A 25,903-nucleotide genomic window follows, 5' to 3' on the forward strand; every position below is an offset into this window, starting at 1 on the left:
GTAATTCTTCCATTCTACTCAGCACTGATAAGACTTCAATTGGGAGTATTTTGTCCAATTCTGGGTACCACACTTCGGGAAAGATGTGTACAAATTGGAGAAAGTCCACTGGAGAGCAGCAAAAATGATTAAAAGTCTGGAAAACATGACCTATGAAGAAAGATTGAAAAAAAATGGGTTTGTTTAGTATGGAGAATAGACTGAAGGGTGACAGAACAACAGTCTTCAAATACATGAAAGGTTGTTATAAAGAAGAGGGTGATAAATCGTTCTCCTTAAGCACCGAGGACAGGACAAGAAATAATGGGCTTAAATTGCTGCAAGGGAGATTTAGGTTAGACATTAGGAAAAACTTACTAATGGTAAGAGTAGTTAAGCACTGGAACAAATTATGTAAGGAGGTTGTGGAGTCCCTGTCATTGGAGGTTTTTAAGAACAGGATAGACAAATATCTGTCTTAGTTACTGGACTAGCTGACCTATCAAGGTCTCCTCCAGTCCTATATTTCTATGAGTCTCTCTGACTCAAAGTATTTGCACAGACCGTGAATTCATATCCTTGCAAGACACTGCAGCTGGATTTTCTATAGGAACCCTCTAAATACTGGCAGTAGAAATTACAATAGGATTCACTTTCCTTGTCTCCTAAGGAAAACAGTACCAGTCTTCACAATCAGACAATTAAACACACACAATTAATTGTTTCAAATTTCTTTTTTTAATGAATAACACTCCAACGATAAACCGAGAGTACAGCAGTTACAACACAGCGTCTGATGAAGTGGGCTGTAGCCCATGAAAGTTTATGCTCAAATAAATTTGTTAGTCTCTAAGATGCCACAAGTACTCCTGTTCTTTTTGCTGATACAGACTAACACGGCTGCTACTCTGAAACCATCACTAGACTAACGTCACTAACTAGAGATTTGTAATTCCTTTAAAATGAAATATTAATGCAGGGCCTAAACTCTAATATACATAAAACTTACAAAATAAATACAGGGATTTGGAGTTCTGACAATCAGATATCTTCTGCTTTCATTTTTGCTCACCCTGTATATCAGTAGTGGGCAACCGGCCCGTCAGGGAAATCCGTTGGCGGGTCGCCAGACAGTTTGTTTACATTTCCAAAGTTGCCCGCAGCTCACAGTGGCTGCAGTTCGCCATTCCTGGCCAATGGGAGCTGCTGGAAGCGGCGTGGGCCGCAGGGACATGCTGGCTTCTGCTTCCTGCAGCTCCCATTGGCCGGGAACAGCAAACCACGGCCACTGGGACTTGCAGGCAGACATGAAAATGTAAACAAACTGTCTGGTGGCCTGCCAGCGGATTACCCTGATGGGCTGCATGTGGCCCACGTGCCACAGGTCCCACCACTGCTGTATATTATATTGACAATTAGATAAATCATTTAGTTGCACCACATAACCAGTTGTTTCAGCTTCTACACTATTGAGCACATACACAATTTAAAATGAGAAAAACTGACCATCACTGAAGCTGCTAGACTCACATGGTGTCTTTATTTCAATGATGTGATACAAATGACAATGACATTTGACCACCTGGTTATGATTCCTCATTTATGGTGTTTTCCCCTCTCAACCCACTGATTTCTGTAAAATTACAGCGATCCTTCCCACATGTTCAGGCTGGGTTATCCCTAAGAGTTCTTTTCCCTGAAGGGCTGGACTGAATCTGACTGGTGCTGTATCCCTGGCAGCACTCAATACTGATTGGCCAGGAGGTTCCAGGTTCTAACTAAGGACATATGTGTGTATGTGCAGGAATCTCTGCCTTTATTAAAGCCTTCCACAGTTGCTTCAAAGCATGATTTGAACATGAGTTAACATGATACATGGTTAACAACTTCCTGCACTGCTGCTAGTGTACTGAAATAGTAACTACTCACTCAAGCCGATATACTGCCATCTTGCCTGGGAATGTTTCCATGTCAATTCAGAGCAAATAAAAATAGTAGCTGTAATTACAGCAGTAAGGTTTTTGGTTAAACATCAGGAAATAAGAAAATGGAAAGGGGGTTATGTTTGCATAATGTATCAGATAAGGAAAACCTTATAATGGCACAGTCAAAGAGCCAAATTCCCCTCTCCTCATTATTATATAGTGGGAAATACTAACCATTAATAGACACAACAGTTTTATCTAATAAGTACTAAACCAGTATCATAATCTTAACTTCTTATTTTCTCTTCAGTGATTTTTTGGCTTTAGTTGACACCTTTTGTTTTCTGCAGATAAAATCTGTAAAATCTTTACTTTACAAATTCTAAATTGGGATTATCTAATATTAGAAGAATAGGGCACCTTCCTGTGCTGTGAAATACTTACCCTAAATAAATATTGTTTAGAATGGGTTTTCTTGAAATTTTCATGTAGTTAATCAATTTTTATTGGAAGTTGGGAAAGAGAAAATAAAAGAAACAATGTGAAGTTAGAAAGTTTGACTTCCTTCTTGGTCTTTAAAGTTATTGAAATGAATGAAAGAGGGAGAGAAAGAGAATATATAAGAATTACAATACTGGATCAGACACGACATCCGTCTAGCTCAGTATCCTGTTTCCAACAGTAGAGAGTACTATGGAAAGGTAAAAGAAACAACCCTGAAATAGGCAGGTGCGGAATAATAGGTCCGTACACTCTGCAGCATGAGAATTTACATCTCTTCCAAGTTTTTTTTTTAATTAATCCTTACTTCTGTAACTCCATAAATTCTTGTTATACCCATAAATGGACAGAGCCAGATGTTAAACCTTTTCCCAGTTCCAGTTTAAAGATAATCAATAACTGATTTTTAATATGTTGTATATCTTTTCCATTTTTGTGAAAACTTTTTTACCTCTGGGAAATGTCCCAGAACCTGTGAGCAGAATCCTAAATTTTGATTTACAGACTGCAGCAGAGTCCTAAAATCAACTCCCAACACAGCACATTGCTATTTTTAATACCTTTTAGAAAGTTTTAGACACTCATTGTTAAAAATATAACTCTCCATTTGTTTTCATTAATTTTCACTTGACACTGTGACACATTATTCATGGTTTAAAAATGAAAGCTGAATAGCGGTAGCAAGCCAAATACACAAGGGCCAAGGAATCACTTCCCTGGCAAAGGGGATCATGCAAGAGTATTTGGAACAGATCTTTCTTCCTGTTCATGTTTCTTTTCATTGTTTAATGGTTTTCTAGTGAAAGAATTGAATGCTCAGTAGCTGGCTTGAATTTTAATAAGAGCTGCATGGTAGCAACACTGAAAGCTTCATTGATTCCATGGCAGTAATCACCCAAAGCCCCTTATTGTTTGGATTGTCATAGAAATAATTATTGCTTCAGTAAAAAACAAAACAAAAAAAAACAAAACCCTTTAACATTAAGTACACATTTTAAAAGGAAAATTGCCTGAGTAAAATTTTTCTTGACTGGAGACATATTTTATATTCTTTGTCAGTGAAGCAAAATTTCAGGTTGAATGGGGTTCTGTATACTTCCTGGTGTGTAGCTCTATCTATCTGGGTTTTTATGTGGTCCCATCACCACAGTGTCTGGGTACCTCATAATATGCTTGTGAGGTAGGGAAATGTAACATTTTATATTTGGGGAACTGACACACACAGGAATTTAAAAAAAAATTGATGAAGGTCACACTGGAAGTCTGTGGCAGAGAAATAAACCCACATTTCCTGAATCTCTGTCTTTCTTATGCATATGATCATCCCTCCTCCTTATGAAAGCAGAGTTAGTATCCCTCACCTGTCCTCCATGCCCTCACTGGTCCTCACTGGCTATTTATGGCAGCATTTGGGTGCCATAAATACACATTCCACTTTATCCTGGAATTCAGGCCACTTATTCATAACTCTGATCCTTAAAATAAGAGTTCCGTTTGTTCCTGAGGCACCTTTTGGTGATATTTGGTATACTGTCTGCTATGCTAGAATAATAATGGTCAGTTTTGAAATGAATAATTTTCTTTTATCTTCCCATAATTTCAGCATGTTATAAATCCAAGGATTATTTCCTGTGCCTTTTATGGACAGATTGTGATGTTATAGGTACTATCTAAGTGAGTAATTCCTCACCAGAGCGAGTGAGGGGTTCAAACTTTGTCCCTTACTGAGTAGGTTGATCAATATGTAGTGGGTTCCTCTAGTCTCTTAGCCAGAATACTCATCTAGTCTCTGCTGATAGAAATGAAATTAATTTGTCACCAAAGTATCAGATATCTTTACAATGTATTCAATGCAATAGTGTCTTTGCATTTAATTAACTTTTGCCGATAGATTGCTATAGGATAAAACAGGGGGTTCACTGGCTATTTACACAGATGTAGTCTGAAGGAGACTGTTGGATATGTAATGGAAGCTTGTCCATTTGTTAGGTATAAAAATGTGCAATGTAAGACTATCAATAAGCATGAGGTTAGAAATGGTTTGCTAATGAATGACCCTGAGAAGAAGGTAATATTCCTCTATAGTTGCTGTCTTTTTTTCCCTCTCCAAAATCAATAAAGGTTTCACTAAAAGTAATGTTTAATGTATTTTATAATATAATATCTTAGTAGAATATTTAATGCTTAAGTAACACCTGGTGCATATTTGGGCATTAAGAGATCAATTATAAACTGTCACTCAAGATATTCAAAGCATTTTACAAACAATGTGTAATGTTTAATTAAATCAGAAAACCACTCTCTTAACTAGAGCTCAGTAAGCATTATTACATTTGTTTTATAGATAGGAAACATGAGGTGCAGGAAACTTAGGTGGCTTGCCAAATTCCTTCCCCAAAAACTAGATCCTGCAAATGGATCAGCCCTGGCATATCCTTGTGCCTTGGCACACCTATTTGCAGTAGTGAGCTCCAAATTATTGGGGAAGCCAAGAATAGAACCCAAGAATCCCATTGACTAGTTTCTAGCTTTAACCACAATACATATTGTATTCTCATAGATCAGATACAGATCAAAATATTAATTCTTAATATTTATGGATCTGACTCTGTCACCCTTACTAACACTTATTAGGAGTCCAACTGGAATGATTGCCATAAAGTACATGTTTAAATGAAATGTTATGTTTATAAGGGATGTATAGTGACATATAGTGTATATAAAACACTATAGAATATAAATGATAAGTATTACTATCTTGATGATCTGTTCTTTATAAAGTATATGGCAGAAATTACTCATGTGTGTAATGGTTTAATATTTTCTGTGTTTTTCTGCACATAATAGAAACTTGCTTAATGTGGCATTACAGTCGAGCTTTCCCCGCAAGTGTATTCTTTGAAGAATAAGATATGCTTTCTGCTTCTTTGACTCTCACTTTGAATTGGTCCCAACTTCAACTGCTCTACAGGCATGAGGAATAATGAATATGGTGGTATGTTTTCAGTTTCCTGAGCAGCTGTCTGACTCTTTCAAAATATCCCAAAGGCATAGACCTCTTCCTGATCCTGTATCATTTCCCATATTCCTGGCAAGATCTCCTTTAAAATTTAGTCCCTAAACACTACTTGATAATGTTTCATGAGTTTTTCATTCTCTTTTTGGCATTTGAAGACCTTAATTATAGCCCTCTGAACTTTTGGGCCAGGGCCAGATAACGAGAAAGGTACATGTAAATAACATCTCCAAATCAGCAGCAGCAGCAGAAAGAGTAATAGGCTTTAGGAAGCCCTACAGAGGTGAATTCTGCTCTCATTTATGGTGGTGTAACCCCACAGAAAAGTGAATTTGGCCTAGTGTTACTTGTATCAGAAATAGGTTATTTACAGGCTTTTAAACACATGTACATAATAATAAAGTAATAATTAGATAAAATGTGTAATGGAGAGATAGAAAATTGTTTGTGCATGAGTCTGACAATGCATATATTCTCCACATGCATCCTAAAAGGACACAGTTTGGTTGGCTTCTGTATGTATATGCGAGAGACAGAATGCACATGCAGCTGGGGAAAAATGGAAGGAGCTTGTGTCATGTAAGCAGATACAAGGGAACTGATACAAACTGGTGGTTTCTGCTCCCCTGACTAGACAGGGTAGTGTCCTTATAGATATTAGATTCTTCAGAAAAGGAAGGGATAGGATGGTACAAGACCATGGCTTCTCTCCACCTTCTTACTGGCCAGTGGAGCTGCTACCTTTGAAGTGAGAACATGCTATAGTTTCAGTTTCACAGTGCCTTCTGGAGTGACCCCCTTTACTATGCCTTTGAATCTATTCGTGGTTATGCCTTATTAACACAACCTATTATGTATGATAGTACTTGAAAACTGCTGTATATAGTAATTCAATGATTCAGAAAAAAAATAATTGCATATACTACTTGAAGACTCTGTGCTTTTTTTAATGAGTTGCAAGTGGAGTATACACTGGCATCCTTATTAGCCATCAACTGAAAGATGTGACAGCTCTGCAATTTTTGTAACAGAAAACTGAACTCCTAATCTTTCTTTCCAAACATTTTCCATTACCTCTGTTCTACATCACTGTCAACATCAACACTATTCTTCCTGTTGTTTATCCAGCAATCTGGGGATTAGTTTTGATATCTTACTCTTCCTTGTGCTGCACCTTCAGGCTATATACAAATCCAACCGCTTCTTCCTGCTCACCATCACAAGACGTGTCCTTTTCTTTCCATCCTCAAAGCAAAATCTCTTGTTTAGGTCCCCACTTTATTGTTCCTTGATTACTGCAACATCCTCCTCACTGGCCTCTCTAACACATCACATTATGCCTCTCCATAACATAGAAAATACAGTCAATAATATAATCTTTGTTGCCTGACACTTTTTAAACACCTGTTCACCTCCTACAATGTTCTACATAAAGCTGTCCATTCTTGCTTATCCTCGATTGTCAAACTTCATATCAATTTCCACCAACTCTTATTGTCAATAGTCCTATCCCTCATTACCCATCTCTGAGTCTCTCAGACAGTCTGTGACTTTTTTCACTTGGCTCTTATGAATGGTTCAACTTCTCTGAATTCATTGGCAAAGCCCCTACTCTGTCCATTATGAAATCCCTTTAAAATAAAACACTTCTGTCATGCTTCCTTTATGGAATCCTGTTGATATCTATATACAATCACTTTTGCGATTGCCCTACCCTGACACTTGTTGACCTACCTGTCTTTTCACTGTCAGGTTCTCATGTCTTTTACATTATTTTCTTTCTCAGGTCCAGCAGGATGTGGAAACATCAATATGAAATAAACTGGTAACAAAGCACAAAACACAAAATTATTAATGACTTGCTCCCAGTTATTTATGGAACTGCAGAAACCAGATAGACATTAGTTCTCTAAGGCTCCAATCCATCAAAGACTTACTCGTAAGTCTTGATTTCAACTGGACGACTGTAATTTCAGGGCCTAAAAGTGTGAACAACAAGAACACAAATTTAAATATTTAGAATACTCACTCACCCCTTTCCCTCCTTACAACCGTGAAACTGGCTGGCTTGATATTTTCTTATACAGTTTTGAGTTTTTCCCATGTTTTGAAAGCCTCTCTCATGGTATTTCAAATTGCGTTAAGAATTAGAAATGGGCCAAAACCAAAAAGCTTAGATTCATGCCCTCAATCTGAGTTACAATCCGAAGTCTCAGCTCAAACTTGCCACTATAATGTTCTGAATTTGAGCACTCTGTTATTATAGAAAGTTCAAATTCAGGTCTGAGTTGGGACTCACAATTTTAGTTTAAAACTATCCCAGATTTAGAAACATCTCAGGAAGCTTGGAAGCAGAGACTACTTTTTCCTTTAAGTCACTAGATTTTTTTTTCTAATGGTTTGAGGGATTTGTGATTGATTCCTATTTTATCTTTTAGCCCCTAACCCTCAGGTGCTTATAAATATCAGGGGTGAGATACATTGAATGTTAAAGGGCACATTTTGATTGCTATGACATGTTTTCTTAAACGGTTCAATACCCATTTGGATATCATCACACACAAGCTCTCACAACAAGGAAAACGTGTGGTGGAAGGGTGCTCATGTACACATATTATAAAATCCCTAGTCTCTCTACAGACATGAAGGAAAGCTTACAGTTATAGATGTTAATATTATAAAGGAACTTAAGCTTACAAGAGGTAGAATCCCCCTTGGTCACTGCTTCTTGTTTGAGCAGGTGCAAGGAAAAGCTGTCTTGATTCTGCAACTTTGAAAAGAAATGATAACTTTAATGAGCAGACAAGGAGACCACAGATGCGTGCATAGCCAGCAGTTTTTCCACATTTTAGTATTTGCATCAAAAATCATGGAAACATGCCCAGTCTCTTATGTTTTGAATATTTCCATAATTTAATTTTCCATGGTTTCTTAGGGAAATACAAAACTGGCCTTGATTAGCTTGAACAATTTGTTTTGTGTCTGTATGTTTGTGTTACGTCTGGGGACTTTTTATTCTCCCTCTTCCAAGCCTGCCTATCGCTCTAGCTACCCACCTACCCACCAGCCAACCAATCAACCCAGTGCTTCATGGATTTTCTCCCCTACTAACTTTTCCCAATTTCAGTTTGCAGGACAGAAGGCTATTGTTTTAAACATCAGGGAGTGTTACACAGTAAATAAGTTCAGGAAACAGTAGCAAAATTTGTAGAACTGGACTGATCCAGAAATAGTTTTCTGCTATTTATGGGCAGACTATCTGTAAGATAATTCTTGGAGATGCAGACTGTTGCAGGATGGCTATATAATGAAATCATATTCCTTTAGGGAAGATTTGCCCTTTTTATCCTTTATACTGCCTCTTCCCATTCTGAATCTTATGAGGTATGGACATTAATAAGAAATAATTACACCAGAAGAGGGTTTCCTTTGAAAGATAGTAGGAATGAGAGATAGCCAAAAGGAAGGGATAGGGTGGGATGAAGAATACATTTGAATTATAGAAGCCTAGCTTTACTATATTGCATTATCATAGAATCACAGAACTATAGGGTTAGAAGAAATCATATACGATGCCAAGATGAAGGATATGTTGTGTCTAAACCATCCAAGACAGATGCTATCCAGCCTCTTTTTGAAAATCTCCAGTGAAGGAGATTCCAGGACTATCTGAGGAAGTTTGTTACATTGTCCTACTGTTCTTACAGTTAGGCAATTCTTCCTGAGATTTAATCTAAATCTGTTCTGCTGTAGTTTGAACCCATTGCCTCTTGTCCTGCTCTCTGTGGCAAGAGAGAACAACTTTTCTCCATTTTTTTATGGCAGCCTTTGAGGTATTTGAAGACTGCTATCATGTACCCCTTAATTTCCTCTTTTCCAAACTAAACATGACCAGTTCCTTCAGTCTCTGCTCATATGACTTGCATTCAATCACCTTGATCATCAGTGTCACTCTCCTCTGGATACTTCCCAGTTTCTCTATATCCTTTCTGTACAGCAGTGACCAAAACTGGACACAGTACTCCAGCTGAGGCCTAACCAGCACCGAGTAGAGCGGTACTATCACCTCCCGTGGCTTGCATGCTATGCCTCTGTCAATGCAACCCAACAATTCATTTGCTTGTTTTGCAACAGCATCACATTATTGATTCATGTTGAGGTTCTGATCCACCACAATTCCCAGAGACTTCTCAGCAATGCTGCTGCTAACCAGTTATCCCCATTCTGTATTTATACATTTGGTTTTTCTTCCCCAAGCCTAGCCCTTTACATTTGCCTTATGGAACCCTAGGTCTTAGTTTCTGGACATGGGGAGAGGGAATTGTGTGAGGCAGACATCATCTCAAATACACAAGAGTATGGGTCAAGATTTCTGGTTTGAATGTAGTGCACTGCACCAGTAACAGTGGTAAGGTGCAGATTGTCCTGATAATCATGTAAAAATGAGCATTAGCCATATTCTCTAATCTCATTCATTGATATCAGCTGTAACTCAGTTAAAGTCAATGGAGTTACTGCTGATGTAGATGAGAAGAGAGTCAGGTCTGTATGTCATTATACTGTGTCCTCCTGTTTCTCATTTATGTCTATTCTGGAAGAAGTTAATTTTAAATTAGCCTTTGTGAGCAATTTCCATGAACCCCTTCAATAAAGCCCAGCAGGATGTTTAAACTTGCCATACATCCTGTGGACACTATGCAGTGCCACATTGTAAATGGATTCATACAAATTCTCTCTCTGTTTCTTACACACATACAAACTAGCTGCAGGTACTGAGGCAGTCAGTGCAGCCAGGCCTAATGCTTGAGTAGGAAGCAGTGATGTATTCATTTCTTATTGTTATTTAAATACACACATTATTTTGAAATCAGCTTCAGTCCTCATTGTAATAGCAGAAAACTCATCTATCCACAACAGGTATCAGATTTTCATTGTGTGGGTGTCAGCGTGTGTGTGTGTCGAGGGGAGGGGTGGTTAATGACTGCCATTTCCATTAGTAATCATATGACTATATCAAATTAAAATATTTTAGCATATTTATACAAACAATTGACCTAAATGAAACCACACAAAGAGTCAGAACAAAGCAATTCTGAGCACCTGTGTAATGCAAACAAAAATACACATATTAGTAAAAGCAATCACAAAATCCAAGGCTCTATAATACTTCAATGCTCAACTTACACAATGATATTCATCTAACACATAATACCAGCTAACAAATATTTTATGTTTCAAAAGAGTACTATTTCTAGTGGAAGTAATACAGCATTTACTTCAGGGAAGTCTCCTAAAACTGTCAAAAATCCAGTGCATACAGTAAAATCCAGTCATACTAACATCACTGAATAGGTAGTTCAGTGGCTCTCAACCTTTCCAGACTACTGTACCCCTTTCAGGAGTCTGATTTGTCTTGTATATCCTTAAGTTTCACCTCACTTAAAAACTACTTGCTTACATAATCAGACCTAAAAATACAAAATTGTCACTGCTCAGTATTACTAAAAAATTGCTTCCTTTCTAATTTTTACCATATAATTATAAAATAAATTAATTGGAATATAAATATTGTACTCACAATTCAGTGTACAGTATATAGAGTGGTATAAACAAGTCATTGTCTGTATGAAATTTTAGTTTGTATGATTTTTCTAGTGCTTTTTATGTACCCTGTGGTAAAACTAGCCAAATATCTAGACCTCTGAGTACCTCCAGGCTTTGTGGATCCCATTGTTATTCCAGTGATTTTCTAGGTGGCTAAAAGTTAGATGTTTCAATGCCTAGATCCCTTTTGGATCAGTATCCAAGTACCCATAAAAGTCAGCAAGTTGGCCAGATGAGCTAAGAGTTTCATGGACTAGTGCAGTAGGTCTTCCTTCAGAAAACTTTGGGGCAGGGGAAGGAAACTAGGGCTAGATTAATAAATTTTGTAATTCTAAATCTGGAGGTTAGCACACTCTCCCAGGATATGCACAACTGGGATTCAAATCCCCCCTCTGACTGATTCAGAGGAGCAACTTGAACCCTGATCTCATATTGCCCAGATGGGTGCCCTACTAACCAGTCTGGTAGGTGTATTCAGGGGCTGTCTGAGGGCACCACCACAATTATGTTGTTTGAGAGGTCTGATTCAGTAAGTGTACTCTGAGGTTTGACTTCATTAGGTTTATGTTGTGCCCCTGATGAGTATAGCCCTTATGTTTTGGATGGTAATACTTGATTTTATTAATTCAAAATTCACTCTGTAAATATTCATATTACACATGACTTCAGTGCTAAAAAATATTCAGACAGAAAACAGGGATAGGAATACAGCAGTCTTTTGTCTACAAATGCAATTATAATGAGGTTTGCTTTCAGCAAATAAAAACTAAGAACTGAATGAAATAATGGGCGGGACTGAGTAAAATCTAATGTGGTAAAAGTATTAACGTTATAAACTGGAGATATCATAGGAGGCTTTTGCTTTGCCGTGAATGTTCCATTAGAATATGGAAAGTGTCAAAGGATTTGAAAGGAAACATTTATACTTAATGGCAGGCAGCTACACTTTAACTCACAAAAGTCTTATATTTATTTCCTGAAGATTTCCATCTTAAATAAATGTGGTAATATGCTCCTAAAACCAAGAAGCAGAGAGAAGTATTGGAACCCTCTGCTTAGATTTTTTTATTTTCATTTGGCTGAATTAAAAGGCACTCACCAAAGAAAAGATTATTAAGGGTGTGATATTATGTCCACTGAAGTCACTGGACAGACTTCTATTGACTTCAGTAAATTTTGAATCTGGCCCCAAATCCTTGTCCTATTGAAATAAATGAGAGAAAATCCATAAGGGGTCTGGTTCGATAATAACCTAGAACTGGACACAGATGAGGAGAATACATCCCGAAAGAGGGAGGGGAATGGAGTTGGAGCACCTAATGTCTAGTACAGCAAGGAGACAACCCCCTCGTCCTGCTCCTTAATCCTAATATGAGGAAATGTTGATGGAATCCCAGCAATGATTTTGGGAACAGATTACTGGTGTGTGTGTTGGAGGACACTTCTCCACCAGGACATCTCTCCACCAGGTGATAAAAATTACAAAGGAAGGGTGACCTGCACTAGACAAATCATTATTGGATAATTCTCATATTTATTACTTAACAAAGTTAAAACACATTCCTGAGGTCTTGACTGTCTTTCTATCAACCAAATATGCAAACAATACATCTGAAATGTATGTATATATGAAAATATGTAATGTGTCATAATTCATTAAATTGTTACTCTAAAGAAAAAAATCAATTAATTATTCTGTGATACATAATAATGTTTCAATACTAAGGACCAGATCTTGCAAACACTTATGCACATGAATAACTTTATGCACTTAGTTGACTCACATAGTTACTCATGTGTATATGTTTTTGCAAGATCAGGGCCTAGTTTTCATCCAGGAATGTGTTACACCATGATAAATGTGCATCCCTGTCTCTGAAGCTACTCATCAATAGCTAAGGCAAATCTGCACTGACTTTGGTACCAATCCATTTCTACTGGAAAAGAGTAGCTGCTGCTTACCAAAAAGGCCCTGCATACTCTTCTCTTCAATGGCTGACAATCTGTTTTGTTTTTCTGGTTGAAAATACATACCTATTAAAAATCATACTTTGCATATTCACTTATGGGCCCATAAATATAGCAATTCAACATGACTGAAGGTAAGGCAAAAACAAAATTTGCTAAACATGTTGAAAGGATCAGATTCTCAGCTGGTGTAAATCAGCATTAGTGACATTAAAGGAGCTTTGCCATTTTACACCTACCAACAAATTGGCCTGACATTTCCCCCCAAAATGTGGGTTGCTTTCTATAGTACTTATTTGTTATTCCTACTAAATACAGCACAGAAATAACTTTCTCGTGACTACAATCATATGACAACACATGCTTTTTTGGCCTATAGCAAAACTAGAGGGAATTTTTCTATATTTGTTTGGTTCTAGTAGTTATGTCTTACATAGGATTTTCTGTAATTTCATATTAAAATTACCTATACTGCTTCTTTCAATAGAGATACATATAGCACCATCTAGGGATACAAGAATATTGTTGTCAAATGAAAGACTATCAAACAACTAGTCTACAAGATGACTTTGCAATTTAGAATTAATGTGCAAATTATATTTTCAAATGATAGACTGTATGAAAATCACACATGCCTAATTGAAAGCAAATACTTGTTTAATGTTGATTCTCTGCATGACTTTTCCAAAAATACACTGATTGAGCAGCTTCTGACTATAATTTGCATTACATGGCAAATTATTAAGATAATGAATAGATTACTCAGTATTTAATGATATTCTTAAAAGCCTCTTACATTGAGTAGACATTTTAAATATCCCCTAAATAATATGTAGATAAACACAGAAATACAGACTGGTAAAATTAATATGTAGGTTATTTCCCTTAAGGAGCCACTGATTTTGGCATTGCCATAGGGGTCTATAAGCATGCAGAAAGGTATAGTGAGAGAAAGGGTCTCTCAGGCTCCTAGAGGATTTTTCTACTTCTACTTTCTATGTGGTGGAAGACATGATTAGAAACTATCTCATTTGCATTACAGGGAAGATATACAGCCCTCTGGTTTTCTCAGTAGAGGAATCAATTGCTTTTCTCATTGTAAATCAGTGATGAAGCTAGTGTACAGTTATAATAGCTTTGACTATACAAGCAGACTGTTTGCTTGATCTTTCCACTGAAGTCAATGGGTAATAGAAAAGGTAAGGGTAAGAATATGGATTTTAAGATGACAGCAAAGGAGTGAGCACAGGCGAAAGCTCGGGTGACATTGTTTTCCTCCCCTTGACCATTATTCTTCTGAAATCATCACAAAACCGTTCAGTCGGGTCATTTCAGAGCAATCTATTGGCCTGAAAGGTGAGGAAGACAGCCCATGGGGCTATTGAGAAAGGATAAAGAACTATAATGATCAAATTTTACATTTTGGACAAAAGAAGTAGGTTTAATCTTCCATTATTGTGTCCTCCGAGCAGTGTTAAATTAAAAGTTAGTTACGTTAAAATCAGGTTTTAAAGCTCATACTCCAAAAGCCTAAGAATCCCTTCAGACTGGTATAAATCAGGAGTATCTGCAATTAAGTTAGTGGAGTTACTCTGGAATAGAATGGGCTTACTGAAAGAAGAATCCGGCCCTAAGAATTTATAGTAAATAAATCAGTTTTAATAACTTTTGTTATTATTAAAAATGTTGAACAGTCTAAGGTACTGTAAGAATTCTTTCTAGCAGCTGGGGATATGCAGTTAATGATGTCTTTTGTATAACACTACAGTATATGTCTTGTAAGCCATAGATTAAAAAAAAATAATTCTGCCAAAAGTGTTGAAAAAATGAGAGCTTTGAAGTACAGCTGAAGTTCTGATACAGATTATTGCCTTTTTAAAATTAATTACTTCAAAGCTCACACTTATCCCACATGATGTGCTCAGTAATAGTCATACTTGTATGATATTGTGTCAATATTATACAAGATAGCATTCTGGATCAGTGAACCAATGAATTTGTATTAAAATGAAAGCTACCTTTCACATTATTTGATGAAACACAACTTGAATTCAATATATCTATGAATTAAAAAACTATTTACAACCAAATATTTAAACTGTGTAATCCCAATTTGAGGAATCATTGTTGGAATAGATTCAAACTTGATTTCATGTCTGCTCAGTAACATTGTCTGAGGTCAACATTAGGAAAGGCTGTAAAATAATCAAGACGAGATTTTATTTTTCAAGGGCTAGAGACCCCTACCTTTACTCACACAGAGCAGCACACAGCTGCAAGTAGCTCTACTGAAACCGATGTGAGTAAAGGTAGCATAATCAGGCATTAAGTGATTTATGATTTAGCATTATTGTATTGCTGTTCAGCAGATCACCTGATCATAAATGTATACTAGGTTGGCTTTACACTAGATTTAATGAAAACTGTCTAACATCTGCATTGTAGAAACATATAGAATCCCTACAAAATATGCATTGTTGCCCTGGAGCAGAAACCATGTAAGAATGTTAATTATATCTCTAATACCTGAAAGCTAATAAAATGAATGTACTAAAATCTACTGAAGTGACTAAAGGACATGCACAGGAAAAGCATTTTTGGTTTCATTTCTTAGGTGCACTTTAACTAGAACACTGTGAAATATCTGGGAATAATAGTTTTTGCTGTAAAAAAAGCAGATTAGAGCATACTGCAGGTAGTACTGTCTTGTTTAGCTCTGTGATTCGATCACATGCAAAAACCCCTCATAAATCTAATTAAAAGGTGCAAAAAGTGCTTTCTCTAATAATCTATTTTATGATTTTCAAGGATCAAATACAACAAAGAAGATAAATAAAAGATACTCTTTGACCTCCCTTTGGAACACCGAAGTGTTGTGAACAGAACATATCTGTATGCAGCTACAGCAGGCCTCATTAGTTTGCCATCTGCCATGGTGGATAGATGCTAAAATGTTGTTATTGCAAGGTTCATTGAGCAGTAAATTATAATATTTTTTAAAAAAATATTTTAAGTAAAAATCCCTTGAAAGAAACCAGCTGCCAAATGATGAGTGAGGCTGTGATCCTGTTGAAAAGAAAAGACACCAAACAAATAAAACAAAATTTAGAAATAGTTATATCAGCCTTCCCTAGTTCCTAGCTCCAGTAAGAATGCTAAGTGGCTTTAGAGATGAATGGGTAACCTTTTCAAAAGGGTGAAATTTTCTACAAGCCAATATTTAAATGACACAGAAAATAGTATGCTTTATCCTAGTTATTTCTGTTCTAGCACATCTTTGTTGTGTGGTAAATGATTGGAACTGTCAAAAAAGTTGTGGTGCTGTTTCATTACGGAAACTTTTCTGGACTATTTCTATTCATCATCAGTCCCAGGAATTTCTACATGAAGAAAGGAAAATTAATAGCTGCAGAAAGTCTTGTTAGTTGGGACAGTCATCTGTGAAAGTGCAAAGATAAGCTTTGGATTTTTTTTTTCAATTTATAGAATGCACCTATTGAGGTACTGGTCAAACATATAAATCACATCTGTTACTTACAATGTATATTTATTTACAGGTGTAAATCACCTGGATGGTATAGATAATACTTAGCCCTGTCTTGAGTGCAGGGGACTGGACTAGAAGACCTTTCAGGGTCCCTTTCAGTCCTACGATTCTATGATTCTATACCCATATTTTGTTGGACCAACATCTCCACCAGGCTGAAGCTAAAATATCTCCTGCTGGCAAAAAGAGGTTCAAGCTACAAAACAGGGTCATCTTGATTTTTTACAGATGAACAAGTTAAATACTGTGACCACTTATGTTCCATTACTATTGGTACAGCACCAAAGCACCCCAGCCACTGCACCATCACCAAAGATCACCCTGTGGTTCAAGTGGCAGAAAAATCAGTGAAGGATAGGGACTCAAATGATGTTGGTGAAAGCAGACCTGGATAGGTTGTATCACATGGACTTTGTAAGGTCTGCTCCAAGTAGATGGAAGTCACAGAGTATACCTTTTTCTATGCCATAGCAACTGCAAAGTGATGCCCAGAAAAGCTATTTTGGACAATAAATTGATATCAACCTGGACTAGATGCACTCCTGTCTATGCTACTAACCATTGCAATGAAGATCAGCCTATTTTCTGGAAAAGATCATCTGAGTCAAGGACGTTCTCCTTGGAGCAGAGACAAAAAAAGCAGCATACAGTGTCATTACAATGTCACTTTTGGTTCACTTTGAATACCAAGTTATCATCCTCTGCCTGTCCCAGTGACCAAGAAAAATCAGTACCTGAGTGAATAGCAACTGTTAAAAGTTGAACATAGTACAGATGGAGGTGAAACTGGGTCATAAGAGAAAACATTGAGACAAGCTAGTAAACAACACATCACCCTTAGAGAGCATGTGCTCACTGATGGAATGCAAGCTTCAGCCCTCAACATTCCAGGCTGGTCTCTGCTACTGGATACATGAGTAGATACAGTGGTCAGAAACACTTCCTACTACCTTTAGTTAGCCAAGAAACTTGGCCTCTATCCTGATCAAGGGGACTTGCAACAGTGAACCACATGACATCTCTGTTTGACTACTTTAATATACTCTTCTTACTTTAGTACACACTATTTGGAAAGGAAGGCTGCAGCCTTGAAGAAACATGCAGCATCATACCTAATAGGTAACACTTCCGTACAAACATGTCAACGCAGTGCTCTTGTCACCTCACTGGCTTCCCATAGAATTCTCAGTTTGAACCAATTTAATCTTGATGTTCAAAGCTCTTAATGGGATGGGTATAGACTCATGCCCCTTAGTCATCAGTTGGGGATAGATGGACAGCCACACCCCTGTTAGGTTTCTGTCCCTTTCTTCAGGGCTCTGTTTATTGTCCTCCTCCAAAAAGCAAGAAAAGTATACAAAAACAACAGTAACAGTCTGGGTAGGGGGTTTCAACTGAGGTCATCTGGCCTCTGGTAGTTATCAGCTAGGGCCCTTTCTAACCCCAGGGGAGGGTGTTACACAGCAGGCAGGCCTGTCTGCAGTCTCCTGCTCTGTTTCCGAGAGAATGTCCTCTCTCCTGGGTTCCCCTCCCACCTTCATGCCTTAGCTCTCCTTTAAATTCCAGGTGAGAGTGTGGGTCACTCATGAGGGGCTGCTCAGCTGTGTCAGCTGATTCCTAGCACCTGTCTGCTGCACTTCCTAGTGGAGTAGGGGTCAGTTGCTCTTTGTCAGCCCTCCTCCCGAGGCTATTAGAGAAGCAGATCACGCTGTGACAATTGGTCTTAGGTATTTCAAGAGCTTTCCCTTGTTGACCAGGACTTTACAATGACATGTGCACTCATCCAATATAATAGAACTACCTATCAGAGGAGCAAAATTTGGTTCTATTTTTTATCTGCTCCATCACAAAACTGGTGTGGAAATGTATTTTCCCATTGAAAAAATGACCAAATTTTTCCACAAAAGTTTTGAGGACTTCACCAGAAAACCAAAAATGTTTTTAAAGAAAAGTTTGAACAAAAATAGTTCAGCACTTTCTTTCGGCATAAGACAAGTGAACAAACTAATCTTTCCCGATATTAAAACCTTTTTAGACAGTTTCAGCTAAAAATGTGAGGAGAGGAAGTTAGCTGCGTAATTGTCCTCAATGAGGAATAAATACTCTTGTGTAATCCATTTTAATTTGGTTTTGATTTGACTGAGTTCTTTTGACAGTCATCTCTTTTTTTACAGGTGCACTACAATTGGTAGAATTCTTAGCATTATTCTAAGTGAAGGTAGGCTGCATTGCATGTGTGCTTAATTTAACACCAACTCTTTAGTCCTGTGAATTGGAACAAATGGGCCACTTCCAAATATTTCTGGAAAATGCTAGATATTACAAAGTCGTCTTCTTGATCTGCTCCCTACAAAATGCCTTTAAGAGTGAATGTCTATAGATGATTAAATTAATGGTACCTCAAAAGACTTATTATAGAAACAAAGAAGTTTCAAAGTGAATGTGGCAGGACCATACACAACGTTAGAAGTACTATGGTTAGACAACAGTAGTCTGGAGGTGCAGTGGATTAATAGGTAGAGTGATTTCAGCAATAGAAAGCAATTTGAGGAAATTCAAGTCACCTTTTAGAATACAAGAATAATCTTACATACTGTACCTATGTTTTTTTCTTCAAGACTAACACACTTAACTAGCTTAGGCTACATTGTGTTTTTAAGGAACAGGTCTGTATTTAGGCTTTGTGGAGTGGGTCACATAGCAGTGGGTGCCCAAATAGGTATTCTAAATGTTTCTGTATGTATAATCATTGCTATTTTTACTGGGAGGTCAGTAATGCGATGACCAGTGGCCAGTTGACGACATTGGTATGAATGGTATGAGGGAATATGAAAGGAACATAACATAACGTAAGAACATAAGAACGATCATACTGGGTCAGACCAAAGGTCCATCTATCCCAGAAGCCTGTCTTTCGACAGTGGCCAATGCCTGATGCTTCAGAGGGAATGAACAGAACAGGTAATCATCAAGTGATACATCCCCTGTCACCCAGGAGCAGCAACCCAGATAAAGCCACTGCGCTGCTTAAGTCCTTGAATTCAGTGTACCTGGAAAGGTGGAAAGAGTGTTGAAAGCCTTGATTTCACCCACTCAACCATTAAAGCCTGGACTCTATTGTGGCAACTTAGAAATAAGATAAGAGGTGATAGCATTTGCAGTCACCTTTGCCAGGCTATGTGTAACTGGCTAATATCCTCAAACAGCAAGATGCCATCAAACAAGATTACATGCCAGGAGGGTCCAGCAGGAATTCCACATAAACTATCACCAATGCCCTGAGTAATCTCCACTCTCCTCCCCATACTCTGTTGAGGAGATCAATGTTGTGCTGTCAGAAACCAAAAGCCGGAAAGCTGTAGATGGCATTCCTTCAGAGTTTCTCAAGAACCTGGGGAGACAGGGACAGGAATGGCTGGCAGCACTTTTTACCACAGAGCATAGAACTACAGAAGTGCCAACAAGCTGGCAAGAGTGGTTGCCCTACTGAAGCTCAAGGGGCTCAGGAGTCAGATAGTCCCAGAGCTTGGGCTCCAGCTCATTGTACACAGCAATGAAACAGCCCTGCAGCCAGAGCCTGGCAAGCCCGAGTAAGCTGGCTCGGGCCAGTTGCAGGGGTTTTTTGCTATGTAGACATACTCAAACATACAATCCCCAAGAGATCACACTGTAAACTTGAAACTAAAAGAAAAACCAGACAGACAAGAAGGCTTACCCACTCACCTCAAGTATTACTGCATGCTATTTCCTCAGCAGGAGATCTCATTCTCAAGCTCCCCTGTTTGCTGCCCTCTGTTCACTAGTTCTTCACAAATCAGGGGGTCTAATTATAGTCACACTTTTTATTAAAATTTAGTAGTTGCATTTAAACATGAGATGACCATGGTCTGTAGTCATCCCTCAAATGGGCAACACATAGAGGATGAGGGTATTCTGGAGCCAAAGCCAAAAAAGGTGCATCAAAATGAGTTCAATAAATTCAGCTATCTAAAAGGTAAAATGAAGTGCAGATTAACTAATGTAAATATTTATTAATGTGTCAGTAGGTTTTGTTTAGCTGAATCAAATAGAATATAATTTTGGGGGGCATGGATGTAAATAAGACTGTCTATAAGCTGATTGAGAAAAGAAACAATGAGCAGGGGTGAAATCCTGGACCCACTGAAGTCAATAAAAATTTCTCTGACTTTAATGTGACCAATATTTCACCCCAGATACCATACATTACCTGAGCAGGTGAATAATATTTTCACAAAGACACTCATCGTTGTCCAGTGAACAAGATGGCTTGGAGTTACTTGTGAAATTCATCAACATTCTGAAAGAAAATTGAACATGAATCTGGTATATCTTATGGGTTGATGCATTTTTGATCTTGTAGATAACCTCTGTATCATGTGCATCATCTAGCAGTGGGTAAAGAAGTAGGTTTTATGATGGCCTATATGGAATACACTAATTATAGTTTAGTGTGACACACATTATTAGCCAGATTGTCAAAAGATAATGTAATCTTAATACCCTACATTACATGAGTTACCATGAAGAGGTGTCATTATTTACACTAGAAATAGTAACATGCGGTACTTAAACCCATCATAAGCTCTCATGGGAAATGGTATGAGAAGTTTTAAAAGTGAAATAAATAATAACTTATGCCAAACTGTACCTTTTAATTTCTAGAAGTATGAAGAAATTGTGAGTACAGCTACATTTTAGTGACAGGTGCATATAAGATAAAGATAAAGTGAATTTTACAGCAGTATACAAAATGTCATTTTAATGCAAACAGCTGTGCTGTAAAATAAAATGCTCATCACTCATCAATTAGGTCAGGGATCGGCAACCTTTGGCATGTGGCCTGCCAGGGTAAGCACCCTGGGGGGCCTGGCCGGTTTGTTTACCTGCCACGTCTGCAGGTTCGGCCGATCGCGGCTCCCACTGGCTGCAATTCTCTGCTCCAGGTCAATGGGGGCAGCGGGAAGCGGCAGCCAGCACATCCCTGGGCCCGCGCCACTTCCCACAGCCCTGGGACAATGAACTGCGGCCAGTGGGAGCCAAACCTGCAGACGCAGCAGTTAAACAAACATGGCGGGCCGCGTGCCAAAGGTTGCCGATCACTGAGTTAGGTTATTGATCAAAAATCATATACTATCATTAACATAGAATGGTCCCTGAGATTAACAGTTATAATTAATAATATTATTTATTATCTGAATTGTGGTAGTCCCAAAGGTCGCAGATAGGAGCAGGGCACTATTGTGCGCGACAAGGTACAAATACAAAAGAAATTATTATACCTGCCTCAATGAGCTTACATTTCAATTTGAAATGAACTTCAACAAATGACTTTAACAAAAAGTAGAAGGGTAGTGAGGAGGAAAGATGAGTATAATTAATAAAATCATGTGGTCCTGACTGTTGCTCAGCCTAGCTATCATTTGCATGATTCCCCATGTATTTAGAATATGAGGTATGTGCAATAAGAGTGTGGTAACTATCAAAACTGCATGTAGGTTTTTCATTATCATCTATTCTTAATATATTAAAGGGTAAACTTCTTTCATTATTGTGTTGAAATTATGTTGCCAGAACCTTGTCATGCTTGGCTAGTACTGCACAGGGAGGGTATGACTAACCAAGGTTAATTATCAGAGGGGTAGCCGTGTTAGTCTGGATCTGTAAAAAGTGACAAAGAGTCCTGTGGCACCTTATAGACTAACAGACGTATTGGAGCAAAGCTTATGCTCCAATATGTCTGTTAGTCTATAAGGTGCCACAGGACTCTTTGTCACTTTTTACCAGGTTAATGAGATATTACACAAGTCTGATCCACTGATCTTACTATTCAGTTTGAAGCCTAAAAAGATTTATCTTTTTCTGAGGTTCTATTTTTTGAAACCGGATTTGAAGTCACTGTCTAGCGCCCCCCCCCCCTGCCCCCCCACACACACATATATGGAGCTAAGCTACTGAAAGATTATTTGTCCATTTCAGTATAACAATTGCCACACATACACACACACACATATATATATATATATTAGGGCTGTCGAACGATTAAAAAAATAATCATGATTAATCGCACTGTTAAACAATAATGGAATACCATTTATTTAAATATTTTTGGATGTTTTCTACATTTTCAAATACATTGATTTCAGTTACAACACAGAATGCAAAGTGTACAATGCTCACTTTATATTTATGTTTATTAGAAATATTTGCACTGTAAAAAACAAAAGAAATAGTATATTTCAATTCACCTAATACAAGTATTGTAGTGCAAGCTCTTTATAATGAAAGTTGAACTTACAAATGTAGAATTATGTACAAAAAATAACTGCATTCAACAATAAAACAATGTAAAACTTAAGAACCTACAAGTCTACTCAGTCTACTTCAGCCAATTGCTCAGACAAACAAGTTTGGTTACAATTTGCAGGAGATAATGCTGCCCATCTTGTTTACAATGTCACCTGAAAGTGAGAACAGGCGTTCACATGACACTGTTGTAGCCAGCATCGCAAGATATTTATGTGCCAGATGCGCTAAAGTTTCATATGTCCATTCATGCTTCAACCACCATTCCAGAATACATCTGTCCACGCTGATGATTACAACAGCAATATAATAATTGTATTCTATGTTGTAATAGAAATCAATATATTTGAAAATATAGAAACAAATCCAAAAATATTTAATAAATTTCAATTGACATTCTATTCTTTAACTGTGCGATTAATCTTTTAAATCAGTTAATTTTTTTGAGTTAATCGTGTGAGTTAACTGTGATTAATCAACAGCACTAATATATATATTAGTGCATGTGACTATTAACTGCTCTCTAAAAAGGTCAGATCTATAGAAAGAAGATAGTAGACAAAGTAGTTGTCTAACCATGTAATACTGAATGAAACTAGACAACAATTTAGATGTGATTAGAATAAATGCTAGATACTCAGGTAATAGATTCCAAATTGAAAAAAAAAATGCTAGAGCCGACAAATAGTATTTCTATACTAGTAGCTTGACTATGGCACTGGCTAATGTTGAATATTTCACAGTAAGACATAAGTCACCTATCCACAAACAATTTTCCTAACATGAATTTTTTCTCAGAATCCCAGCTGCTGATAGGTTTATGCCCTGAAGCATGACTGATAGCCTTTGTAATTTTATCTTATCTCATCCTCTTTTAATACCTACATATACAGTATGGTGTCACCAGATGCTTTTTTCCTCTCTAATTTGTCAATCACATAGCAGCTGTTCAAAGGGAGTCAGTTTAAAGAAAATATGGGGCACTTTTGGGAAGATCTGCACAACCCAATGGCAAGTTGAAATTCAAATGTAATCCTCTGAATAAATGCTTAGTCCAAGTATGGATTTAGTGAGACAAAATATGGAGTCAAAGGCAGGCGCCAAATGTTATATTAGTGAGTTTGAGAGCCAGAGAGAGCCATGTTCAGCAGCTTGTGTTACGGATAACCATTACATGCATTACAATAGAATTCTGTCTTTTCTCTATTGTGGGAAAATTCAACAGGTATAATTTTCAATCACTACTTACTTTTGTATTATATTTATTGTATTCAAACCACATTAATTTTGTCTTTCATATTGGAGAGGCAGAGAAACATCTGATAAAAACAGTGAGTACACTTTTATTTAGTTGGTAGTAATTATATGGTGAATGGTCTGGGAGTCAGGTAACTTGGGTTCTGGGCTGTATTCTGTGGCTGACTCGATGTGTGACCTTTCGCAAGTAACATATTCTCAGTTTTCTGATCTGTAAATTTTAAATTTTATTACTTTTAGTAAATCTGCATTATTGGGGTTATTAGTTGTTATATAAATGTGGTATGAGAGGCAGAGTGGGGGGTGTCCAGGTCTGGTTGTTGAGTATCTTGGGATGCAGACTGGGTAATATGAAATTGTAGTTTACAAATGATTGGGACTGGGGGGAAAGTCAGGGAGGGATGCTAAACAAGGCCATATTGAAAACAGCCATCACCATCTATTGGCAGACACGTTAAGTATATATTATTTATATACCTGCCTCAAAGGTATATAAATACAGGTTTGTATTTATTAATACATTTCAGTTACATTTCTATTAAAATTGCCTGACTCTTGTAGAAATTCATTTTATTTGAGGAATCATCTTACATATTGTACCAAAACACCCCAGCATAATATATCTCACTGTAGGATAAATTGCCAAAAATTATATGAACACAACACACAGGACACAGAAACACAAAGGAATAACATTGTCTGATTAAAAAGCAGCAGCAAATGCAAATATACATAGATCACATTGGATACCACCTAAATTAACTACTACTGGGGGGAAAAACAATGAATGCTGGAAAAAAACCAAAATACAATCAAGGGTTACTTACATATATTTTGCGCATATTATTAAACAAAATAATTTGGGTTAATAAAATTTCAAATTAAAATTAATGATACAATGCGCTCTAAAATGATGTTATTCTGCCAGACCATTGTGGAATACTTAGATACCTTAAAACTGCGTATTTGGTTCTGGAAGATTCAGTCTAGTCCTTCTGCGATAGATGAATGAAAAACAAACAAAGAAATCCCACTGATTACATTGATATGGCAGATGTCAGTAGGTGGTACAGTTACAGTGTTCCAGGTTGTTTTTCTGCAAGATATTTTTTAATCTAGGAAGAAAGACTATTGTTGATTTTTTTTTCCATTGTGTAATATTCTGAGTAGAGGAAGCTGTTGCAAGCAGAAAGAAGATGTGCTCTCTCTGCTAGAATAGGTTCTTGGTGCAGAATTATTTCCTGGGAACCAGACTTTAATAAGTGAGCTGAGATTTCTGAAGGTAGGTTTGCCTGTATGCTGTTTGTGACTGCCTCTGTTCCAGGATTGGTGTAGATGTGTAAATATATCCAAACTACATATCACTGATTTATACTCCACCATGAAACTCACTTGCAGCCCCTTTGGCTGACTGATGATGATGGTCTCAGAAATAAGACACTAGTTTTAGAAGGTGGGGCAACAATGTAGTCACCCAGATACACATTTTAAAAATAAACGTTTATGTATGGGCCAGATCTTCACTGTGCAAATCAGTATAAAGCTACTGAACTCACTGGCTTACACCAGCTGATGATCTAGCCCATATATTTACATATTAATATGCATATCAATGCATTCAGTTTTATAAGCTGCTATAAGCTACCTTGCAATGGGTACACACCTTTTAAAATAGTATTATAAATAGCCATGTGGGAAATAAAAAAAAAAAGTTAAAAAGGGGCATGTAGACCTCACACTGCAATATAAACTAGTGACCAGATTCACCATCGTGTTACTCCA

This window comes from Chrysemys picta, chromosome 1 (genome assembly GCF_011386835.1).
Source record: "Chrysemys picta bellii isolate R12L10 chromosome 1, ASM1138683v2, whole genome shotgun sequence".
NCBI classification, from domain to species: domain Eukaryota; kingdom Metazoa; phylum Chordata; order Testudines; family Emydidae; genus Chrysemys; species Chrysemys picta.